The sequence below is a fragment of the Hyaena hyaena genome, unplaced genomic scaffold (genome assembly GCF_003009895.1).
Source record: "Hyaena hyaena isolate Hyena2069 unplaced genomic scaffold, ASM300989v1 scaffold_998, whole genome shotgun sequence".
NCBI classification, from domain to species: Eukaryota; Metazoa; Chordata; class Mammalia; order Carnivora; family Hyaenidae; genus Hyaena; species Hyaena hyaena.
This window is the reverse complement of record NW_024081633.1, coordinates 21,033-47,970: the sequence shown is the minus strand read 5'-3', so window position 1 is coordinate 47,970 and position 26,938 is coordinate 21,033. Positions and strand designations below refer to the sequence as shown.

The 26,938-nt window shown below is 33.7% G+C and overlaps 1 pseudogene; it reads right to left on the bottom strand.

The window, feature by feature from the left end:
• Nucleotides 1–26,671, bottom strand: part of LOC120223528 — a 160,741-nt pseudogene extending 134,070 nt beyond the window's left edge.
• Nucleotides 26,672–26,938: the final 267 nt, after the last annotated feature.

Here is a 26,938-nt window from a genome sequence, read left to right as displayed (position 1 = left end):
AGAAAAGAAAAGAAAAGAAAAGAAAAGAAAAGAAAAGAAAAGAAAAGAAAAGCCTTTGATAGTGTCCTACTCCTAGATACTCTAAATTGACTGATCTAAGTGAGAGCCTGAACACTGCTGTTTGTTAAAAGGTTCCCTAATTGATTCTGATACACTTACTGGATTGAGAGCAATGCTATACTGAGACTAATTTCTGTAATTTGTATTTTATAAATATTACCATAGCAAAATTATCCTTTATAAGACTCATCAAAGCCTAACTGGTGACTAGCAACTGAATGTTTTATTTTGTAGACACCAGATTGATGCTTTCAAAGAATATAAATAAACTAAAGGGGCCAATGAGGGAGCAGTAAAGTAATAAGAAATGGGCAGGCAGACCTGGAAGCAGATACTAAAGGTCCAGGATAATATGGACCTTATATGAGAACGTTTAGAACAAAATGAAAGATAATGAGTTAATAATCTGAAAACTATCAAAAAATGTCTTTTGCAAATTCCTTATAAATTAGAAAGCTTTTATACTCTAGTTAAGTGATTATGGCAGAATTATCCCAGGTTTTCATTTCAACTCAACTTCTCCATGGAATATTAACATCTTTTACATAGAATTTACATTTAATAAAATATTGGAGAAGTTGCTATCATCATAAGATAACAAACCGGGTCTATAGTGTGGTAAATGCATCATACTGACACTGTCATTTATGCTGAAGGTAAAAGTTACCCTAAACCTCAAATTTTATTTAATAGTTACAAGCAAAACATATTATAAAGGAATAATTAATATATAAATGCACATATATATTTATAAATTATGACACAGGTAAGCATTAAAAGAATTATAAGAGGTCTTCTAAATCTCATAATTCTATACTATTAGAATATATTTAATATGAAAATATAATATGTTTCTCCATTTTAGTCTTAGTACTATAGAATTTCATAATATAAAAGTCCTGTACATTATCTCTTTTTGACAGGAAGACATAATGAATGTTTATATCAATTCTAAATTCCAACTAGATTAATGAAAACACAAAAGCATCATATGCAAGCATACCAAATAAATGAGAAGTTTTTCCTGGCCAGTTTATCTATACTAGTACTTCATGAGAAATGTAAATGAAAGGAGAAAGTTCTTTCTACCTGGATTAGCAATTTAAATCACCAATCAAGTTATCCTACCCAATGTGGCAAATGTAGCAACACAGTTCAGAAAATGTTTACTAAGATTTCAGAAAATAAGCAATGTTTCTGTATTAGTATTAAAATAATTAATTTCATGGGTATATCAATACAGGTCAAACAGTGCCTAGAGGGAAACTAAAACTTTAAGTTCATATACAACAAAAAACAAATAAATAAAAGACTGAAGATCAATTATATTAGATTTCAACTTAAAAGCTACAAGAAAGTAGCCAATTAAACTCTAAAAAGTGGAAGATATATCTCATAAATCAATGAATCAGAAAAACAGATAACAGTGGAAGGACAAAAATAAACTCACTAGTTATTTCCTTGAATGGATATAAAACGTACATCCTCCATAGCAATCATGATAAATAGAGGAAAAAAAACCCAAATTATCATAACAAAAATGAAAAGATATTATTAGTAGGTAAGGAATATAAATATATTCAGAATATAGAGAAACACTCTTCTAATAAACTTGAAGATGTTAATTAAGCAGGGAAATTATTCGTAAAAATCACTAATCAAAACTAACTCAGGAAGAAATAGAAAATCAAAATAGCTCTAAGCATATTGAAGGAATTAATTTCATAATTTAAAATTTTATTTAAAATCAAACAAAATAACCCAGTAGATCTCCATAGGGCTCCATCAGTGAATTCGTCCAAACATGTAAGTAAAAAAATATCAGTGTTAGACACAAATAAAGTAGAAAAAGTGTAAACACTGCCTAATTCATAAAACTAGGGTAATCATGAGATTACCAACACCAACACCTGAGAACTGCATCTGAAAAGTAAACAGGATTATATCCCAATTACTTGGGAACATTCTCCCAAAAATCCTAAATATTAGTAAATGAAACCTAGAAACATTAGGTTAATTCATGATTAGTATAATATCTAAAAGTTAGTCTAATTTATTACAAGAAGAAAAAAATGAAAATAACCACAAGATCTTCTCAAAAGACACAGAAAAGGCATTTCACAGAATTCAACAACTCCTTATAAAAAATGATCTAGCTAGGTGGTAACAAAAAGAAACTTTATTTTTCACTTAACGGTGCAATACTGAAAGCCCACTTCTTAAAATGAGAAATTATATCAGGATGTGTACAATACTATTCTGCTATTACTATCAAAATTATAAAGTTATACTGCAGTCCTAGCCATAACAACATCTATATATATATATATTTTACATATGCTCACTTTTTTTTTAAACTGTTTTTTTTATTTTTTTTTTATTTTTTTTTTTTATTTATTTCTAGGAGAGAGAGAGACAGCGTGAGCAGGGGAGGGTCAGAGAGGGAGTCACAGACTGAAACAGGCTCCAGGCTCGGAGCTGGCAGTCAGCACAGAGCCCGACGCGGGGCTCGAACCCACGAACCGCGAGATCATGACCTAAGCGAAAGTCGGACGCTTAACCGACTAAGCCACCCAGGCGCCCCATACATATACTCACTTTTAATAGCATTTGTATTTAAGATAGTATCAAATATATTTACATATACATTCATTTTAAAAAGCATCAAATGCCTCAACTAAAACTCCATATGAAAAAATATATACAAAAACTCTCTTCATAAAATAGCAAATTGGGAAGAATGAAATAAGACCTACATTCGTAAATGTAGATGTTTATATTTATAATCAATTTAATTGTAATTTATAATTATACTTAATTTATGTTTATCCATATGTTTATGTATTAAAAACAAATTAGTAGGGACACCTGGGTGACTCAGTCGGTTGAGCATCTGACTTCAACTCAGGTCATGACCTACAGTTTGTGAGTTCAGGCCCAGCACTGGGCTCTCTGCTGTCCGTGCAGAGCCTGCTTTGGATCTTCTGTCCCCGTTTCTCTGTCCCTCCTCCACTTGCATTCTCTCTCTCTTTCTCTCTCTTTCTCTTTCTCTCTCTCTCTCTCTCAAAAATAAACACACACTAAAAAATATTTAAAAACAAATTTGTAAAATTTATATATGCTTTTAATCTAAATCCCCACCTCTCTTTTTTTTTTTTTGAATACTGGCAAGTAAGTTGATTCTTAAAACTATATGAGAATGCAAATGGTGAGAAAAGTCAGTCAATGATAAAGAACAACAATGAAAGACACATACAGATATCAAAACTCATTTACTGGTCCTGCAATTAAAACAGTGTGAAACTGCACCAAGAATTAAAGACAGACCACTGAAATAAAAATAGATCCATATATATTTATTCAACTGACTTACGGCTAAGATGTCATTCAGTACATTGGAGGAAAAAATTTTCATTTCAATATAATGGTCTGGACAATTTGCATATATATTTCTATTTATTTATATTTATAGATGTGATAAAAAAAAGAATCTTATTCCTGTCTTATATCACACACAAAACTCAATTCCAGAAGACTCACACTTATCTAAGTGTAAATATTGAAAAAATGCAACTCCTAAAGATAATATAGGACAGTTTTTAAATGACTTAGGTAGAAAAAGATTTCTTCTAACACAAAAAATACTAACCATAAATAAGATGCTTGCTAAATTGAACTTCATTAAGAACATCATATAATTTTACAAGATGACATTTATCATGGTAACAAAAATTGCCTAAAAAGGACAAATTTAGCTTAATTAAATTAAGTTGTGTGAAATCCTTAAGATAAATATTATAAAACTTTTTTCAAAAGTGAATGAATGAAATAAATAATTAAATGAAAGAATAAAATGTAAATAAAAAACATTTAATACTGTAAACACATACTAGTAAATAAAAAATAAAGGACATGAAAGACAATATTATCTATTTATACACTTAGGTTAGCAAACATAAAAAGTAAATGTATAAATAGATTTATAGGAATGTTAGATACAAATTTAGGATAATAGTTACAGATCTACAAAAGAGAGAGGCATTTACATAAGAAGCCTTTCATGGCAGAGGATGGGTTTTCTTCAGATGTACTTTTCTGTATTACCTCCAAAGATGACAATATTTGTCAGGTATATTGTATTTTCCATATATTTTTAATATATGAAATATTATATATAAATATTTATATACATATATATTTTTTACATATATATATAACCTCTCCTAATCTATTTCCATCAAGCGTTTTTCTCAAGTCAGAGCAAAATCCCAGCTTCTGGTGGATATGATGTCAACTTAAGTGTCTCAGTGCCCATATCACTGAGGCATACTACAAGAGAAACCGTGTCAAAGAAGGAAATTCAATTACTGCTATTGGTAGTAATACTTTGTGATACCACATGGGGCTAAATAATAACACCACTTTACCTTTACCATTACCTTCAATTCTGTGTCTATGTAATTCTAAATATTACATAGAATCTAATGAGTGCAAAGACATTGTAGTCAATGTTTCTCCTTCCCCTCCTCTTATTAGTCGAACACAAATTACAAGAACTTTCCAGAAATTCTTCTCATCTTTGTTTAAAACAAATCGATACAGTCACTATTACTATTAGCTATTATTATTTTAAAATGTGTGGACTGATGATAAAAGAAATCTGATAGGTTGTCTTTAACATGACAAAATATATCATAAAATTTACTTCACCATTACTAAGTAATTAAAATTTAGGCACTTGCAGACATACACAAGTAACAATATATAAAACTAAATTATTATTTATTAATCAAATGGACATAAATATATTCTGTGTTCTCAAGATGTCACTGTGAATAGACACTCCCAATTGCTTTAAAACGTAATGCTGAATCCATAAACAATAACAAAAGAACATAATAATCTATGCCACTATAGATAGTGAATATTACATATATAGTCATTCTGCCTAATTAATATATCTGCAGCTTAGTAACATCTAAGTCACATTATTAAACTATAAGCTACTGTTAAGCTACAAAAATCTAGCCTCCAACACATGTTAAATAAAAAAGAGTAAAACAGAACCATCACATGTACATGTGAAGAGACAGAAACATACACACCCACACACACAAGAAGACCAAACAACCTAGTTAAAGTAAGGAAGACATTTTCTATTTCTCTATAGTACTTTGTTAAATTTTTTGAAGGAAAGTAGTGTATTCTACTCCTGCAGTGTCATAAATAGAAAATTAAATAGAAAATGAGCTTGTGACCTCATAAATCCTTTTTAATTTTCTCCTAATCTCTAAGTAATACATTTGTCCATCTTTTTTCTCAAAAATGTAAGCAGAGTGACAATGCTGACAGGACCATGCAGAATGTTCTTTAAGTGATAAAACTACACGTGTGCTGCCTTTAGTTCTGATAATTCCCACCTTTTGCTGTGTCACATATATTGCCGCTTGTGTATCCTTTCTACAAGATTCTTCAATTGAAATAACATTACTTCACTGTGGGAAAAACAAAACAAACAATAACAACAGCAACAACAACAAGGTACTCCCTGTAGACTTTATAGATAATCAGTCCTGAATCTTTATCTATACGGGTCTTATACCTCCTGCCTGAACCAATAATATAGGATACCACTTTTCATAATTTTCTAGAGACACATCTTTAAAGGGTACATCTATACTTCCCAGGCACTAGTATTTCCTCTCTCTTCCTAGTATCTATCACTTATTATAAATGTGTATAAAATGTAAAATCGATTAACTAGTTCTAATTGCAAACTCTGAATGAGGGGAATGTTTCCTGCAGGGGAAGGATTTGGAACAGTTTACTACAGTGGTTATTCTAAATTTACCAAGCCAATCAACCCATCAATCTCAAGTGCCAGTGTGGCATTTCCGACGGACAGATGTACTAGCGACACCTTTGCAAAACAGGTTGTTATAATATATATACACACATTCATAAACATACACACACATACACACGTGCATACATAATATATATACACACATTCATAAACATACACACACATACACACATGCATACATACTTCATTAGCCTCAGTAAAATAAATAAGGTGAATTAGATCCAGGCTTGAATGTTAACTCATTTTGTACAGTTCTGGAAAACCATCTTTTTCTTAGCTTCCTCATCTGACTTGTAAGAAAGTTAGACAAGATTATATTATTCATCTTAAAATGGCTATCAGTTACATTTGGTATGTGGAAAAACAATACTTGTGAGTTTTTTGAAGATTTTTTAAAATGTTTTAATATTTATATTCAGAATCACAGAATCCCCTGAAATATGAGATGGGGTTTTGTTGTTGTTGTTTCTTTTACTGTTGTTTGTTTTTGTTTTTTCTTTAGTTCCTACAGCATCTGCTTACAGACTAGTTTCCAAGTGTAGCCAGGAAATATGAAGACTTGAGTGAAAGAAAAGTTAATTTAGTAACTGAAAGGAATCTTTTTTTTTAATTTTATTTTTCAAATAAAAATTCATGACAAGAGAATGAAAACATCACGGAATGATATAACATTGCATATTTTACGTAGGATTTTCAAATAATTGAAATATTTTTGCTAACATGGTGTGTTTCTAGAAGACAATATCAACATGGGTTATAGTAACACAGCTATTTGATGGAAAAATTAAAATACGTATATGTTTGTTCTAAAATAATTCATACAATTCAAAACTTTTCTTTTAATAGACTAGACCAAATGTTTAATCAGTGGATCAAAGTCTGTCCTAATATAAATTCATATGTTAAGCACACTTTAACAACAGGGAAATCTGCTGTTATATTGTAACTTGGAAAATACTACTCACAAATAGCAGTTTAAAGACAAGGATGTCCACACTCATCACTTTCATTCAATATAACACTGAAGTCCTGACCATAGTATCAGACAACAAAAAGAAACAAAAGGCACCAAAACTGATAAAGAGAAAGCAAAGCTTTCACAATTTGTAGATGACAAAATATGAAAACCCCAATGACTTCACACACAAAAAAAACCAACTAGAACTGATAAATGAATTTTGTTAGAACACAGGATACAAAATCAATACATAGGCATCACTGCATTTCTCTGTTAATAGTGAAGCATCAGAAAGAGAAATTAAGAAACAATCACATTTACAAATTGCACCAAAAGTAATAAAGTACCTAGGAATAAACTTAACCAAGGTAAAAGACCTGTACTCTGAAAGCTATAAAATATTGATGAAAAGAAATGAAGATGACACAAAGAACTGGAAAGACATTTCATGCTTATAGACTAGAAGAATATTGTTAAAATATCCATACTACCCAAAGCAATCTATAGATTTAATGCAATCCCTATCAACATACCAAAATCATTTTTCACAGAGCAAGAATCCTAAAATTTGTATGAAACCACAAAGACCCTAAGTAGATAAAGTAATCTTGAAAAAAAAGCAAAGCTGGAGGCGTCACAACCCCAGACTTCAAGTTGCATTATAAAACTGTAGAGATCAAGTCAGTATGATGCTAACACATGCACACACACACACACACACACACACACTGAAAAGAATAGAAAACACAGAAACAAACCTGTGACTATGTGAGCAATTAATCTTCAACAAAGCAGGAAAGAATATCCAATGGAAAAAAGATAATCTCTTCAATAAATGGCATTGGATAGAGTGAATAGCAGCATGCAAGAGAATGAAACTGGACCTTTTTCTTACACCATACACAAAAATAAACTCAAAATGTATTAAGGGCCTAAATGTGAGACCTGAAACCATAAAAATTTTAGAACGGAGCACAGGCAGTAAATATTTCTGACATCGACCACAGCAACGTTTTTCCAGATATGTCTCCTGAGGCAAGGGAAACAAAAGCAAAAATAAACTAATGGGACTCCATCAAAATAAAAAAAGCAAAGAAAACAGTCACAAAACTAAAAGATAACCTACTGAATCGGAGAACATATTTGCAAATGACAATCATGATAAATGGTTAGTACCCAAAATGTGAAAAGAACTTGTATAACTCAACACACACATACACACACACACACACACACAAATAATCCAATTAAAGATGGGCAGAAGACATGAATATTTTTACAAGGAAGACACGCAGATGGCCAACAGACACATTAAAAGATGCTCAACATCACTCATCATCAGGGAAATGCAAATCAAAACTACAAGGAGGTATCACCTCACATCTGTCTGAATAGCTAAAATAAAAAACAAGGAACAGCAAGTGTTGGCAAGAATGTGGAGAAAAAAGGAACTTTGTGCACCGTTGGTGGGAGTGCAAACTGGTACAGCAACTGTGTGAAACAGTATGGAAATTCTTTTTTTTTTTTTTTTTAAATTTTTTTTTTTAATGTTTTATTTATTTCTAGGAGAGAGAGAGAGACAGCGTGAGCAGGGGAGGGTCAGAGAGAGAGGGAATCACAGATTGAAACAGGCTCTAGGCTCTGAGCTGGCAGTCAGCACAGAGCTCGACGCGGGGCCCAAACCCACGAACCGTGAGATCATGACCCAAGCGAAAGTCGGACGCTTAACCAACTAAGCCACCCAGGCGCCCCTGGAAATTCTTAAAAAATTAAAAACAGACTTACTATATGATCCAGTAATCCCGCTACTGGCTATTTACCCAAAGACAACAAAAACACTAATTCAAAAGGATATATGAACCCCTATGTTTACTGCATCATTGTTTACATTAGTCAAATTATGGAAGGAGCCCAAGAATACATTGATATATTAATGGATAAAGAAAAAGTGGTGTGTATGTGTTCGTATAGGTAAATATGTATATAAATATATACATACATATACAATGTTATATACATACAAACACACACACTCTACAATATTACTCAGACATTAAAGAATAAAATCTTTTCATTTGCAATAACATGGGTGGGTCTAAAGAGTATAATGCTAAGCAAATTAAGCCAATCAGAGAAAGACAAAAACCATATGATTTCACTCATATGTGGTATTTAAGAAACAAATGAACAAAGGGGAAAATAAGAGACAAAAATCACTTTTTTAAGTGTGATTTTTTAAGTGATTTAAATCACTTTTAATATACACAACAGATGGTTAGCATAGAGGAGGCGGGTGGGAGAATGGGTGAAATAGGTAATGGGGATTTAAAGTACACTCATCACGATGAGCACTGAGTAATGTACAGAATTGGTGAATCATCATATTGTACATTTAGAACCAATATAACACTGTATGTTAACTATACTGGATTTAAAATAAAATAGAATAATAATTCTTACTGCAAAATAAACCTAATATTTTTTAAAAGCAGTAGTTGAGTGGAAAATAAAGTTTCTCCTTAACATTGTATTTGTATATACACAATTGTATATTGTATATACAAATATACAAATATAAATTGTATATACACACATTTTTATATAACATTTAAAATACGACAATACACTTAAAGCAAAAAAAAAAAAAAGACTGCAAGTGAAAATATGCAGAAACCACATTAGAAGAGAAAGTGATAGTCTCAAAATAATCAGATTTTAGCCTGGTATTGATGTAGTTTATGGCAGAATAGAATTATTTTTCTTCTAAGTCTATTGTGTTCTTAACATTAGCAAATTCATCAAATTCTGGCTAATGTAATATATATTTAACAAATTAATTAAAATTGGAATAAGATATTTGAAAGCTCCAAGAATTCATTCATGTATAACATTTACTGTTAGCAATAAATACTTTTTATATTTTTTAATGAATGGAACATAATTCATAAAAAAATATCAGTCACCACTCAATAATTCATTGTGGATCCACTGAACACTGCAATAAACAATTTATATTCTACTTCACATTCATATAAAAAGGAAGAGTGTTTTTAATATCACACCCCAGATTTCACATACTATTTTTGTGGGCTCATCTACTCTTAATACTGTTCAATATACTACTCATCAGGCATTATAGAAAAGGCTTTAGGAGAGAACCATCTAAAACAGATACGAACCACCCCAGAGCATTTTATATTGGTTAAAGTGAACATTTAGGGCAACCTTAAAAACTGAAAAGTAAACTCCAACTCTGTAACTCTGTAGATGTGTCCTGAAATGAGGATAAATTCTTAAATATTCTGCTTTGATGGTGGTAGGACTCAGAAAGCTTGCCTCATGTTAATGTTTGTCTAGAAGTACTCCTATGTCAGCCTCAGATATTCACCACCAGGTAGTGCAGAGACCTACGTAACTTTTATGCTTTAACTTTATAACTTTCTCCCAAGCCCATGGTAAAAAAGAAAAAAATAATAACTCTTATTCACTATTCCTAAGGGATGTTTTTGAGAATCATGGCTCAAATTTTTATATTTACTCAAACCTAACAAGCCAGCCAACAAAATGACATTTGCCAGAATGAGAAATGAAAATATTATTCAATACTTTCTCACAAAGTACTGACATGTCCATCAATACTGACAATGGCAAAATTCACATACATATAATATATATATATATGAAAATACATATATATGTATAATCACATATAATCAATGTCACACACAAAAGGAGGGAAAACACTATCAAATATCAGTCATGGGTAAGTAAATGAAAATCAGCAAAGAAAAAGATAAGAAACCAAATACACTGATTCAAAAGAAAAGCATAAATTAAAAGGAATATCCTACCTAACTTAAAGATGGGATTGCAAAACATAATAAAGAGGACGAGAAGAGTCTGGCAAACATATACAAACTACTATTTTACATTTAAAAATGACAGATATCTATAGCAAACATTTGATTGCCATACTTGGATTACAATATTTTAAAATGTATTACTTAAAGAAATTTTCACCAGATTCTACACATTGCATCAGTAAAATGAAAATGAAACTTTTCCCATCTAAAAATATCACAGAAAAATAGTATTTGTATATATCTACATGAAAGATACTGATGAATCATTCAGAGTAAATATATTACAAGATCACTGACAAAGACACAATGTGTCTCAAATAAGGAGAAATATGTAATTACAGATACTCAAGGAAACAATGTAGAATCATATAAAGTGTTGCAAACAGGAAAAATACTTCTTTGGTGTTCAAGTCAAACAAGTTGCTTAAAATTGTATGCACATATTTTCTCATAATGAGCAACACAGCATCCATGGACACATTTTTGTTAGGTGATAGCGTCTAAAAAGTTGTTTTAGCATCTAAATATCATGACACAAGTCAAGGTGTAATAGCACATGTTATTTCTGTCCAACCATAAGCACACTTTAAATGGCATTTTGAATAGATGCCACTGAACTGATGACATTAAGGGAAAATACCTGATTTAAACAACTCCCTCTGATATTTCTGTGTATCTTTTTAAAGCCGAATAGAGCTGATAAACCTTCTTACATTGAAAATCACTTTAATACACTATTAAGACAAACATAAAAGCATCTGAAAAGAAAGAAGGTCAAAGATAGGTGACTAGGAGATAGAAACGTCAGAATGAAAAGTTCAAAATCCAAAGCTGACCATAATACTAGTGCAAACAAGAGGAAATAATAATTAATGTGCTTGAGGTAATTTAGCATCATGAAGAGCTTTGTGGAACCATCTCATCAAACACAATGCTGTTTAATTATCAGAACAGTAAGAGATTTCCCCCAAGACACTGCATTAAATATGCCTCTACCAAATAAACCCTGTCATATCTTTTCTAGCTCTTAGATTTCTCCCTAATCTCTTTCATAAGTTTTACCCTTGAATTTCCTCCCTCCCTCCCTCTCCCTGTTTCCACATCCCTGCTAGACAACTGCTAATTAAAATGAACACAGGTAAATTAAGGTAGACTTTTTCAAAAGGCGGGAGGGGGGGGGCTGTAATAACAAGGACTTATGCTAGATAATCAAACTAATAGCAGTCTTAAGATCTGAAGCACTCAAATTAAAATAAACTCCTTGAAATATATCAATCTACATTTCCAAAATGACTTTTTAAAATGAAGTGTGCTGCTAAATGCTGCCTTGTAAGTTGTATTAATTAACTACAAGCTTGTACAAATTAGTAAAATTTTCTTTGGAAAGTCTTTCCTAAATTGTCACAGTAGTTATTTTCATGTAGACACATCTTGTGTCCAGACGTTTTATAGTGTAAATTATACTACAGTGTTACCCTAATTGGAGAAAGAGCACACTCAATGATTATATTTTGCTATTTATCTTACTGGCTTATTCAAAGGTGACAATTCTGTGCATTAAAGTTACTGAAATCATACATGGCTTCTATAGCACCTTAGATGTCTACATGTGTGATGAAATCTATTGTGATTTTCAGTCTCAGGATCAGTCAAGTCTTGACAAAACAGCATATTTATAGTCAGAAAAAAGCTGACAGAATAATCATGTGCAAATAGAACCTTAATTCATGATAATGACAACAGTTTACCTTTTTATATTCACAGTGGTTTGTTAATACTTATATGATATATAAGCATACACAATGGGTTGTGGATACTCTTACATTTGTATTAGCATACTTCAGCTCCTGGTGCCTGGGTGGCTCAAACAGTTAAGCATCTGACCTTGGCTCAGGTTATGATCTTGCAGGTTGTGAGTTCTAGCCCCATGTCAGGCTCTATGCTGACAGCTCAAAGCCTGGAGCCTACTTGGGATTCTGTGTCTCCCTCTCTCTGCCCCTCCCCCACTCATGCTCTGTCTGTCTGTCTGTCTCTCTCTCTCTCTCTCAAAAATAAACATTAAAAAATGTAAAGGAAAATTATACTTCAGGTCATCGAAGTTCAATATACAGAAAACAACTTGTATCACTCCTAATTCTTTCACAAAATACTTACTGACTGCCTAATTTGTGGTCAAGTAATGCTAGGCACTGAAATTAAAATGTAGAGAAAGACAGATAATTTCTAACTGTATTAGCTTCCTGGGGTTGTTGTAACAAATCACCACAAATGAGGCGGCTTACAACAACATGAATCTATTCTCTTACAGCTCTTGATCCCAAATCAAGTTGCTGGCAGGGCTGTGTTACCTCTGGAGGCTCATTTCTCCTTTGCCTCTTCCAACTGCTTGGTTTCCTCTTCACCCCAATCTCTGCCTCCATCTTCACACTGCATCTCCTTCTTCTGTCTTTGTCTTCTCTTCTGTTTGTCAACCACCCTCTCCCCCCATTGTGTCTTTTATAAGGATGCTTGTCATTGGATTTGCATAATCCAAATGTAACTCAAGATCTTTAAATTAATTACATCTGCAAGATTCTTTTTCCAAATAAGGTAACATTCACAAGTTCAAGGGATCAGTACATGAACAAACTTTTTGCAGGGAGGAGGGCACCAGATGACTTACTACTAAGTTCAGGAAACTTACTGATTAATGGTGAATAAGCTACTTAACCAGGTAGTTAATATAAAGACTGATAAGTTTCATTATAAGGGCAGGAAAAGAAAATTTTTCTTAGGAAACACTCAGGTAAGGTACCAAACTCAAGCATGAGAGATCAGGAAGTTTCCCAGAAAGAGTTTTAAGAAAAGTAGAAATTATCCAAGTAAGACTGAAGATAAACTATACGCAAATTTCTAGAGGAGAGAGAACATGAAATTCTAAGGAATGAGAGAGAAGTTTAGAGTGTATAGAGCACAGGGGATCTTGGCAGTAAAGTAGTGAGTGGTTGGGTTCATCAAGGGGAGTTTAACACAGTAAAGCTGTATTAAAGAATTTCAACTTTAATCCAAAGTGGGAAACCAATGAACAGACTGAACAAAAGGTCACGGCCTGTCCAGTTAGGCACTTGGGATAAAAAAAATCTCAGCTGCTCCGAGCGTGGACTGGAGGACAGGAGTATAAGGTTGGGGGTCTTTTCCAGAAATCCAGTGAAGTGTTTATGCTGGTCCCAACCAGTGCAGTGGCAAGGGGAATCAAGAGATAGGGATGGGTTCAAGAGAGATGTTTTAGGAAGAACTGCTAATGCTTAAGTCAGCTGAATTTGAGTGTAAACATAATGAAGGTACCAACAGTACTGAACACCCAGACAGACGATGGTGTGCTTCATTTAGATAAGAGACATGAAGGGAGAGCCACTGTAGGGGGTGGAAGAGAAAAGATGGATTTCACTGCAGACATTTAAGGTTTAAAATAGGTTTCTAGATTTCAGATTGGTGTGTGGCGTGTGGACCATATGCACAAAGGGAAAGGCAGATTAGACATAATAATTTGGGAGTCATTCATTTCAATTCAATAGTTGAAATTACCAGGGGCTGGATGAATTGCCCCTTTCCCCACACCCCTCTCCCAGAATGCAGAAAAGATGTACTTGCAGAGAACCCAAAGAAAATAGGATTTTAAGGAAAATAACAGAAGTAGGAGTCTACAAAGACTGGTCAATGTGTCTGTGCACAGGTGATAGCTGGGAGGGACCATGGGGAAAGAAGAATTAAAAGAGGTGTTTGCACGGTGAAGCCTAAAAGTACCAGTAGAGAATCAGTGTACGTTTTCCTATTCGTCCTTGTTTCCCAAAGCTGCTTTTTCCAACCTCTTCTCTCTTTTAAGTCTCCTTACTCTGACTGTGTCAGGTAAGACAGTTTAGTTAAATTCTATCAAGTCGTATGACTAATGAGAAATGTTTCTGGAATTAACTACCAGTGACAAGGCCCAAAAGGAGCTACTGCAGATTAGAGGAGCTGGAATAACCCCGAGGTGCGCAGAAGCAGAAAGTCAGGAAGTAGATGCATCAGGTTTGGTTAAGAGGAGAGGCACAGAGCAGTAGCTAAAGGGGTACGTAGCAGCGAGGGCTGTTGTCTCTCCTTTGCTCTTGCTCCCTGCACTCCTCCAATAGTGAGAGAAATCTGAGCAAGTTTAAATATTGATGTGAAGGATGGATCAGAGAGGAAAAGACTAAAACTCAGTGAATGAGAAAAAAAAAAAAAAACTCCAACAAATCAATGTGCATTTCCTAACAAAAATGTTGTGGTCTATAGTCTGGGTAAATAGTCTTTATGTATCCTGAAACAAGGGGCATTTTTCCACAGTAACAGGAGGCAAGTAGAGCACTAGGAAATAAATGCAAGTACTTTCTGTGATTTTATGGATGAAGTCTTGGCTCTCCCAGTATAAAAATACTATGCTGTCAGGAAGAATGAGGCCAGGCTATCTCTGAGCCTGATAAGAGAGGTGGTGGCAAGGGAGATTTGACAAGAGAAGAGAAGGTAGGAAAAAGTAACTTTAGAAAATGGAAAAAAGTGCTAAGTGGAAAAGCATAAAGCGATTTCTTACTAGTAGTTTTGGTTTCATTGTGCAAGTTTTTATTTTTAACTTACGCAAGATCGTTTCCCTCGAGGTGACACAACTAAGCAATATTTACTGTCTGATGGCACAGTCTGAAATAAGGTGTCAGCTCCGGGGATTACAAACAAGACAACAGCAATACAGATCAACAGCAGAAGCCTCGAGCTAAAAAATATATTTCTCATATCACACACAATTCAATAACTGAAAATGCAGTTAGTTCAATAGAACCTTTTTTTAATATAATGCAAATAACTCAAGCTTTTAGAGTTTGAAGTTATTCTTTTTTTAATTTTTTTTAATGTTTTATTTATTTCTGAGAGAGACAGCGTGAGCAGGGGAGGGTCAGAGAAAGAGGGAGACACAGAATCTAAAACAGGCTCCAGGCTCTGAGCTGGCTGTCAGCATACGGCCTGACGTGGGCTCGAACCCACAAACCGTGAGATCATGACCTGAGCTGAAGTCGGACACTTAACCGACTGAGCCACCCAGGTGCCCCTAGAGTTTGAACTTTTTCGTCCATTCATAGGGCCAATAATTGACCACATCAATTCCCACTTAAAATTTTCCTTTAAGGAAAATCTTAAAGGAAAAATGGGAGCACAGTGGGCTCTGAGTAGAAAAAAAGGAGGGAAGAGTGGGGCAACATGATAAAGTAGTTTGTATTTCTACCCGTCCTTGAACAGTATTCCCTTGACCTCTCTGATGCTTATCTTTCTCCATATTTCCTATATTAGGACTCAAGATCTTTGCCTCAAAATGCTAAGGATTGTGCAGAAAATGTAATTTCCTTCAGTTGGTGAAAGACAAACTGGAAGTTTCTACAGAAGTTAAGAGGGGGAAACAATCACATTACATAGTTGTCAGTTTGACACCCCTCTGTTAAGCTACCTAAAAAATGATAAAGTTCACTGAGCTAGGGAATAAAAGCATTTTCATCTCCCCTCACCACCTAGTTTTCTACAGCTTTCCATTCCTCTGTCTTCCAGCCAGTTCTTTTCTCTGAAGCACTAGGAACGAGATAACATTTCCTCTGTCAAGTTCTCTACTCCAGGCTCAAACAGCATCATTCAGAAGCAACCAGAACAATAATGTTAAAATTCAAGTTATATAAAATAATAAAATAAATTATTCAGCCCTGAAGACATTTTTAGATAATCCTTTATGGAAGTGCAGACTTAATGACATAATTTGCAAGATAGGTTTTTATCCCTTGAGGGCAAAATAAACATTGAGAAATCAACGCCATGTGGAGAGAACAGCACAAAAAAATATGAGGGGAAAGGTCACCATCACAGCACTGGTGCTGACTGCATATGCTAGGAAGAACTAAATTCTCTTGAAATCTAGGTTTTTTTTGACATGTAAGACTATGAGAGCCCTTGGTTCAAATTAGAAAAAACTTTTAAACTAAATGCTATATTATTTCTAAGTGGGCTACTAAAAGTAAAAAACAAAATGAAACAAACAACACACACGAAAAAGAAGTTAAAGATGCTTTGAACATTTTTAAGGCAATTTTTTATATATTATACCCTCATGATGGGTCTATGGAAATGGTGTAGGAACATACTTTTCCTTTTTTATTCTATGTCAATTCTCTAGAATTCTAACAGATAATAATAGCAAATACTCTAAAATTGCTTGCCATGTGCAATCCAGTATTCCAAACATTTTGTGCACATTCACCTATTTAACCCATACATCAATTCAACCAAATAGGCACTACTTTTAATATCCATCTTAGAAATGGCAAATCTAAGACACAGAAAAGATAAGCAACTTGTCCTACATAGCAAATAATAGAGTTGGAACTGAAACCAGGCAGCCTGGCTCTCATATCCAAGCCCTCAGCCACTGTGCATATTTCCTTACACTGCTGAGTTAATATATATTTTCTTGTGTTGCTATGGTCCAGGTTATGTCCACTGTAGTTCCATTACATGGTAAATCATAGAGAGTCCAACACTTCAATATTAATAGAATAATCACTATAAGACTTTGACTAATTTTGAAAAAATAAATCTCTTCACTTTTGCCTACAGGATAGTAATATTCCATATATCATGAATTTGCTGTGACTACTTAAGGACAGTTTAACATGGTGTGTGGCACATGGTAAGAAATTATAAACAAATGTTGTTTTAACTATCATTATTAATAACTATCATTATTAATATATTGTCTTTTATTCTTACTTTTAATCTAATGTTTAGATCATAATGATTGTTATTCCTCCATTGCCCCTCATCCCACTACCTATTCCTAACCAATTGCTTTTTTCTTTTTTTCTTTGCACATCTGTTCATTGTCTGCATTTATTTTGACAGGTACATTGCTGTCTTATTGGCCAGGTAGCTGTGCGGTTTCTTGACATCCCCATTCAATATTATAGTCTTCAATCTTTATTATAGACTATATATATTATGATAAACATCTAATTAACTATCATCTATCTAGATATTACAGATATGTATCTATATTATACCATTTCACACTTTGCAGAACATTTCACAAATGTTCAATTACTTCTCCAAATTAGCTGGATACTTGTATAGGAAAAATCTCAGACTTGTCTGCCAAACTATAACAAGCACAGGCTCTATATTTACCTTTCAGATCCTAACAACCTTTTCAGCTTCTCTCCTGCTTTGTTTTCATTTATCTTCATTGTCCTTGGCAACTGGGCCCTCATCCTCCCAGTGCATCAGCCTTCTTCTGGCTTCTCATTTCCTACCAACCAGGACCCCACATTCAGCTGTTTATGTCAGTGCTAGCCCCACCAATACTCATTATCTGTCTTATAAAATATTTTAGTTGTATGCTTAGTCTTACCATTTAACCATTAACAATTTTGTTCATACCTCTATCCCTGTGTGTAACTATAATGAAGACAATATCAGGGACTAATTATCAAACCCAGTCACTTTTTCAAAGTCCTCACTTGCATTAAATCATGTGACCATAAACACTGTTCATCATCTTTCTTTTTATGAATCCAGAGTGCACAGACTCAAATTTTGTCTTTGTGCCTTACATAGCTGTGTACTGAGTTATTCAGAAGAACCTATCTCAATGAATTGTTGAATGATTAAATCAGTAAATGTGCAGAAAACACTTAGGACCACATAAATATCACACAGTAACTGACATTCCTCTACCTCTTCTAAACTATGTATAACTGGAACATGTATTTCTTATAAAAATCTAATCCATCTCTATATTATGGGTGTGTGCATGTCGCTCCTTAATGAGCAGATTGATTGTAAGCTAATTGAAAACAGATTTATCTCTTAATCACTTACTTGCCACAGGGAGTAGCACAATATCATGCACACAGCCAATAAATATCTATTTTATCAATGATACACAAATTACCAGTAATATGTTTATTTTATTATATTTTACTGGGTTTGCCCAATATTAAGCTTATTCGCTACTTTCAATGAATATTCTAAAAACTGAGAAAAAGGTAGCAATGCTGTTTGTTTATCTTCCCTTAATTGAGTATTTACTATGCATCAGGTAATTCACATATATTAGTCCAATTAGTTTTCGCTCCCATACTTTTATGAGATAATGTCTGTGTTAATATATGAAGTCCTGAGGTTCAAAGATGTTAAGTGACTTGCCCAAAATGATATATTTTGGTAAGTGGTGAGCCCAACATTAGAAACTGAAGTATCTGCCTTTCCCTCAGCCTAATTCCAACCCTGCCTAATTTTGATAAGAAAGAAGCAGGTCTGTATTCTCCTCCTACAGGAATGAAGCCCTGTCTAGTGGGTCCAAGAGACTAACCATGTCATTCTCTCCCTTTCTACATGCCCTTGAAACATACAGAAAATTCTATTTGGTGCTTGTTTCTTTGTTACAAATGGGCACATGCAATATGCTTTGTCTGTAGCTCCTAATTCCATGGAAGGGAATAATAATTCTGTAAAGTAGCTTCATGATTTTGATAGTTTCTATTCTCCTTTTAATTTTTTTTTCAGAATAATCCAATCTCTCTCATGACCAAGATTTAAACAACAAAAGCGGTTCTCTGATTCTTGTTTGTAATTAATGTAGAGAAAAAAAATTGCCTCGATGTAAGGCATCGGCTTTATCTGTTATGGGAAATGAAATGGGTCACTACAAAGAATCAGTTCTTAAAAAATCTCGTCTATTAAATGCTTCAATTTTTTAATAACTTTGAATACAATATACCAAAAATTCGACAATTTTGCAATAAATTATATGAAAAATAAAATTAACAACCCGTCCTTAAGCACTGGACCAAAAAATTACAAAGAAAAAGGCCTTTTATTTTCTAGACCTTTTTCATTTGTTTATTGAACAGTCCCTCCTTTCCAGATTTAACACATCAATGACAGTCTTGTACCATACCTATTGTGCGGCTGTGTTCTCTTGACATCACCTTGTGAAGAAAAACCATCTGCAAATATTTATTAAACAAACACTAATGTCCTTGCTAAAGGCAATGATTGCTTATAAATGCTTATACTATGAATAATAATAATCTATATTCATTAACCCTTATTGTGTGCCATTTAAGATGCTAACCATTTGGTCCTTACTGTAACACTACAAGAAAAGTATTATCATTCCCAGTTAACTTGAGAGAAAACTGATCTGGAGATCAATGACTTGCTTAAATGTCACAGAGGGTGAGGTGCTGGAACCAGAATTTGAACCCTGATGATTTGGTGCCAGAGCCTCCATCCTTACGTAGTGAAAGACAACAAGCAGGTATGGAGATTCTGATACTTCTCCTAAAATTAAGTTCACTTGGATTCTTTGGCCGAGGAAATATGCCAAAAATAAGGGAAACAGAAAGCTCAACTCACTCAAATTTGGGTGGCAGCCCTGACGATGTGGTCATTTTTATTATGATAAAATAGTTCAAAATGATTTATAATAAAATTCCCTGTCTCTGGCTTTCTAGACTTTGAGTACTGAAAATAACAGTCCATGAGTAATTGAGCAATAAATTAAAAATTAGCCTTCTCAGCCCTCATTGAGACACCAGCACTCCTTGCACCAGAGAGCTAATAGCCACCGCCATAGTCTATGGCAACCACAACAGCATTGATTCTATTACCAGATAATAAACGGTTCACCCTATTTATAATCCATGCAACTCTAACAAGGCTAAATCCTTGCTAGGAGTCTCACACTTGCTAAATATATGTAAGTACTTCTAGAGACAGAGGCATTTTCTCTCTCTTCATGCTAACATTTAAATGATGCTTCCAAATCAGTTGACTAACAGCTTCTTGTGGATTCAAAGCAATGGAAAAAGCATAAAGTTACAAAAGTACAAGAAAAACATTGCAGAAAATGAAACAGTTGGGGGGATTTATTTTTTCTTTATAAGTGAGACTAAGCATGTGGATGTGTGGATGTTTGTTGCTAAATGGATAAGTGAAATGAATACTTTGAATACTTTGAGAGTACGGCTACTCTAGCCCACATTTTCCACCATTACACTGAAAGTAGAAGAGTTCAGAAAACATTCACGTGATTTGCCTTTAGCCCTAAATACACCTTTACTTTTTCACCTTCTTTCTGGCCGCCACAGACATCAGCATATTAAGTGAGGTACAGTGGGGTCAAGCATGTTCTGGAACACTTGTGGATACCCGGTCTCTTCTTTACCTCCCTTAAATAACCCAGTAGATATGTTTGTATGTGTTATGTGTATATATTCTCACTGGAACAAATGGTTTGTATGTTGTATGTTGTTGTTGTTGTTGTTGTCCCTTCAAGAATTACAACTACATTGAGAAAATTAGGAATTAATTGTTAGCTTCATGGTGTGACAGATGGAGGTCATATGGAGAGCTAGTATCTAGTTTATGAGTATGTCTTTAACTTTTACTATCATACCGAGAAACTCTTATTTCATGGCACGTTTGTACCTTTGATTCAGTAAAGGTACTTGTGTAAGTACATGTAAACATGAAGGATAGAGAAGAACAACAGGGTCCTGTCAGATGGTTTTAAGAATCCAAAGTATCCAGTGCTCAGCTCTTCATCATGAATAAGCCAAGCAAATGAAAAACGAGTGACATCTGAGACCAAGCACAAACACATGGGCTTCCAGATCTCATTCATTCCTGCCTCAGCTAAGGTCTTTTCCCATTTTAATTTGCATCCCCTCCTTTAAGGTTATTCCTGATGTACTTTAGCCAACTTTGATCTATATAAAACTGTTACAAGAGGAGACACTGTTGCAAAGTTCCCTAAAGGTGGCCATGGCCACTCCTCACAAAACTTAAAACAACAACAGTAACAAACCCCCAATTCTCTTCTCTATGCTACTGAAGCACCCAAACTTCCTTACCCTTTTCCCTACATATTCCACTCTTGACTTGGTTTCTTTTAGAGAATAAAAATAATATTTTTGAATTAAAAAAAAAAGCACTTACTGGAGGCTAATTGTTTCAGCACAGCTTAGCCAATGCAGCAATGAACAAGAGAAAAACCTATCTAATTTTTTCCCAGATTGTGAACACCAGACTGTGTTTCACACAGTCTCCCAGGAGGCAAGGTGATGAACTAATCATGTTGCGATCTACGAGGTCACAGCAAATAATTAAGACACTTGTTACAGTGGTCTGTGCGGTGCGATCCTGTAGCGAGTCAGAATGGATTTTCCATAAATTCAAGAAAAGGTCCTTTAAAATCCTAATTTAAAACCTACATTTTAGCTAATTAAGAGCAGTGTGGCTCAAACTAATGTATCATTTTACATCTAGTGTATTGATAATCCTAAGTGCAGGAAGACAAAAAGCCTTAATTTTTTTCGCCTGCCCTTGGTTAGCTTTTCCACTATCTAAGGTGTTTGCTGGAAAAGAAACACACTCTGCAGCCTTAGTGATCAGCATGACAAAGGAAAGCAAGTCAGCTTGCATACACTCAGCAACAATTATCTGACATCTTCACATCATAAAACAGATTTAAAATGCCACAGGAAAAAAGGATGTTCTTAGCCACAGAAAGAATCCCCTCAAAGTGTGGTGCAAATTAACATTGGACTAGTTGGTCAAAGACATGAGGAATCTTTCAGGAGAGGTTTTTGTTTTGTTGTTTGTTTTTTAATGAAGGTAAAGTCTCACATCTGTCATGTACAGCTTACATGTGGATCTGACTACAAACAAACTATTACCACACATTACTTCCCATACCCAGTATGTGATGTCAGGACTCCCATACCTTCTGTGGCAAGCGTGATTAGTATTTGACCACCCGACATTCTAAAGTACAAGAAATGAGAAGGTTCCGCAGTTTAAAAGTGACTTGAGCATCTAGTTTTTCATTTTTGTTTTATTTCTTAATGTGGTAAAAAATCCAGGGCAAACAAAAGTTTCTAAAATCATTCTGAATAATTCTGAAAATGTCTGCTTTAAAATGTGGGAATTCTGACTCTAGTTTTTTAATTTCCTAAAAATAATTTACAAAAATATTGCAAGATCATTTTCAATTGTCAATATTCTCGTATTATTTCTACAAGTCATATTATTTGAAACTTAGTTGCTAAATTACAGGTACTTTTTTAATTAAACTTTTTAATGTATTAAGGAAAAGAAAGTGTTTGGGGGGTAGTTTTTATTTAACTACTATTATGTAAGTAATCAGGAAGAAAGGTACAATGCTGGATGAAGTAGTATTGCTCTAAAACATTGTTTTGTTCTTTGTTTCAACCTAATGCACAGCTTAAGATCCAAATATATAACTAATTTAAAAGCAGCTGAAACCAGAGAAGAGCTTCAATTCAAATTTTAAGAAAAAAATGAAATGAAGAATTACTACCCAATAATCATATGGTAATCATCCTCATTAAATATCATATTCATTATCAATAGATTATTTCTAATAAATGTATGTATTTCTAAACAAAATAAAGGATATAACTCTATCATCCCAGTAACAGCAAAAAAAGTGACAAAATTAATTCAGTGTAAAATAACACATGACAATCATTACTGATAACATATAAGCCAAAGTCATAATATAGTTTTAAATTTTCTAAAAACTTAAAAATCTCAAAAGCTTAAAAATTAATTTCAGTAACTTGATTCCAGGTTTGCAGAGCCCAAACAACAAAATACACATTTTAATTATTGCATTATTAACACTATTTTTTCAATCCCCTTTGGTCATGTGAGAGAAAGGATTAAAACACTTTTAGGTGAATAATCTGGGAACTTTTATTTCATATTTTTTCTCTTTTCCACACTATTGATATGAGATGCTTAAATATTCTGGGAATTATCATAAATATTATTCTTTTTTAATAAATATTATTCTTAATGTGAAATGACAACAAATACAATTAACTTGCAACAGTATAAAACAGAAAAAATGTGCAAAACACTAAACAGCATGAAAATTAATATATAGTTTCTATCAGCCTTTTCTGTTTACCCTCACTTTGTCTCAGATTATATTATAAATACTTTTTAGACTGCACAGTAGATAGACAAACTGTTGGTGATGTGCTCTGGTAAAATACAAATGAGTAGAATTTTAAAAGTATCATCCATCCTATGATTTTGAATCGCCATAAATTAAAGTATTTGCCTGCAGCCCATTGTAATAATTAAACTATTTCAAATAGTAAAGGTGTTCAATTCCCGTGACCACCACCACATCACATTCAGAACAAGAACTGTTTTACACATAAGTGCTGTAAAAATAGACCGCTCATGTGGGCATGTGACTTGTTGTGAATAGCTTCAGTACTTACTGCTGTCAATGCCTCCATCAGCACATTATCCTTACCCTCCTGATTTTACAACTTAGTGATAAATATAGGAAAAGATGGCTTTTGAAGAACATTTTAGCGATTAACCATGAAATAGTCTTTTTAGAACAAATTGCTAAATTTAAATAACACATTACCCAATAGTCAAATTTCATGCTTCAACTGGAAACCTGGATGTTTAGCCGACTTACTAACATTGATTTATAGATACATTAGCAAAATATTATTTCACAATATTAACCATGTTAACTCATCACTGCAAGTCACTTTTTATTTGGTCAAGTGTGTATACATACATATCACATATACATATATATGACTTAACTTGTATTTATCCAATACTTGACATCCGATGTCAAGTATCCTAATTTTCTTTCCAATTATATTTAATAGTGGAATAAAACCAAGAAAAGCTTATCTTTTCCTGTTTTACAATGATTTCTATGTTTCAGGAACATAGCTTTCTACCTTTTTAATTTTCTTTCCTTTCAATAAGTAAATATTACTTTTTAAAACTCTTAGGAAAAAACTACTAAAGTATGTGATTGGCACTCATTTTATGGCATATTACTGTCTATCTTTATTCTTGGTTTCAAAACTTTTACATAGGATGATTAAACAGGAATGTCACAAGATACCCATCAGTTATTTAACCATGCGGTGCACAAAACTGAGAAACAGCCTCTTCTCTTGCCACCCCATGCCCTTCACACTCATTAATTTATTACCTAATATTAAGTATCACTGGTACTCCAGAAAAACCAGAAACAAGGAAACCTTTTGGAGATTATAAGTCAGAAAGTTGAGTTGGCAAATTTCATTTTTTAATGCTACTGGGCACATTTCTCATTAAGAGTCAAAATCAATAAGAGCCAGTGTGAAAGTTGTAAAGATCTCATTAATAAGATTAATTAGTGTTTTATGTTAGCTATACAGCAAATACTTCAGCTGGTTATTGTTAATTGAATTAGCAAACTTCAAGGAAAAATCATTTTGTTTTTGTTAGTTTTAACTATTTTGAAATAGAAATTTCACAAAATAGGTATTAATTACGAACATTAATAAAATCTTGTTTCATAGAAAAAAAAGTTTCACATTCAAAGTGCCCATCTTCTTTTTCTCCACTGTAATAACAAAACAGAATATACTTCAAATAAAAGTATATCCACATAGAAGGGATGATGAAACTCAACCAATAAATAAAAGCATGTCAACATTTTTCCTCAAAATCCCAATCCACCAAAAGTCCATAGGCAACTAGTTACCTCTGACGTTTAGAGGCTGGTAATGAGTACTTATCAAAATGAAAAAAACAGATTACCTCATATACTTCACAACTAACCACTCACTGAATAAAAAGATTAAACTTTGTTAAGTATAAGAACCAATATTTTATTACCATTTATATATTGCTATTGTCCATAAATGTACTTTAATTTAAAAACTTTGTGTATGTGGAAGGTACATAGTGTACATGGGTGATGACCCTTGAAATTAAGAATATTAATACTCTGCGGTGATCCATAAGACTAGTTTAAAACGTGTTACATCACTATCACAAAGAAGGCTGCATTCTATTGTTAAAAGTTTAATTACAGAAGCTGTTATATTTATTGATAAACAAGAAATTCAACAATATTATTTATCAACATTTTGTGAAGGCTATTTTTCTCATTATTACTCACTAAAAAAGATAGTTATTTTGATCACAGTTAAATCATGAGTGATGCACAAACAGACTGCATACTATGTAAAAACAAAGCATACCACACTACGCGGTGTTTCAGATATGAAGGAAAGCTTTTAGCAACAAACTGTTAGCACCAGACTGTAAAACTGAGTGGACATCCTTAATAACTCGCCCTGTACACCCCACCCCACCACCTTAGCAACAGGATAGAAAAAACAGAGACTTTAAGTTTCCACAGAGTAAAACGCTGTTGCTAAGCAAAAACTATAACCAAAAATACAGAAAATTGTAGCTTGTTTTTTGAGACCTAGTTCCCAAGTTTAATCATTTAATTAACCCGGTTCACTTTAATATAGAAACCCAAAGCAGATGAAAAGCAGAAATGACCCCCTGTGACTGAACTTGTACCAAACCGACTTTTACATCCCACAAATTAGCAGTTACCTTTCGTCCACCTCAAAATCAACCTAAAGACCAACTGAGAAAGACTGTCTTCTCTTCCTGTTGACCTGTCTTAGCCTTCTTTTCTAGTTTATTTTACATTTCACCCATGTCATTGGTTGCGATCTTAAAACTACTTACTTGAATCCCAAAGTCTCTAGTCTTGTAATATCAGCTCTGCAAAGACTTGGGGGAAAAGCCAAGGCTACCCCACGCTCGCTTCCCTGTGTCCCCGCGAGTTGCATGCCTTACCAATCCTCCAGTGATCTTTCTCCAGATGGCACTTACCTGCTGCTCCCCGGGTTCTGTAGATTTCACCAGGTGCTTATCCTTGTACAGAGACCAGAGACCAATATTGGGCAGGAAAATTAGAGCCACCGTGAATAACAAAGTCATCTGCAGAAATCTCTTCTGTTTCCTCTTCATTGCAAATGATAACAGAGAAGAAAAGTTAAAGGAGATGGCTCCCTGACTGCTTCTTGTGTTTAATGCCAAAGTCCTTTCCTCTCCCCTGCGAAGCACCAGAAACTGAGGAGAAGCTAAAAACTTTTGTTGCGTGCTCAGCACCAATCTGCACACGATTCAGAGGGAGTTGGGCATCTGCAGAACAAACGCACAGTTACTTTCCCCCCCAGAAAACTATGACGAAGGCATTATCTATTGGCTTAGAAGTAAATGACTTGACTGAGTAAA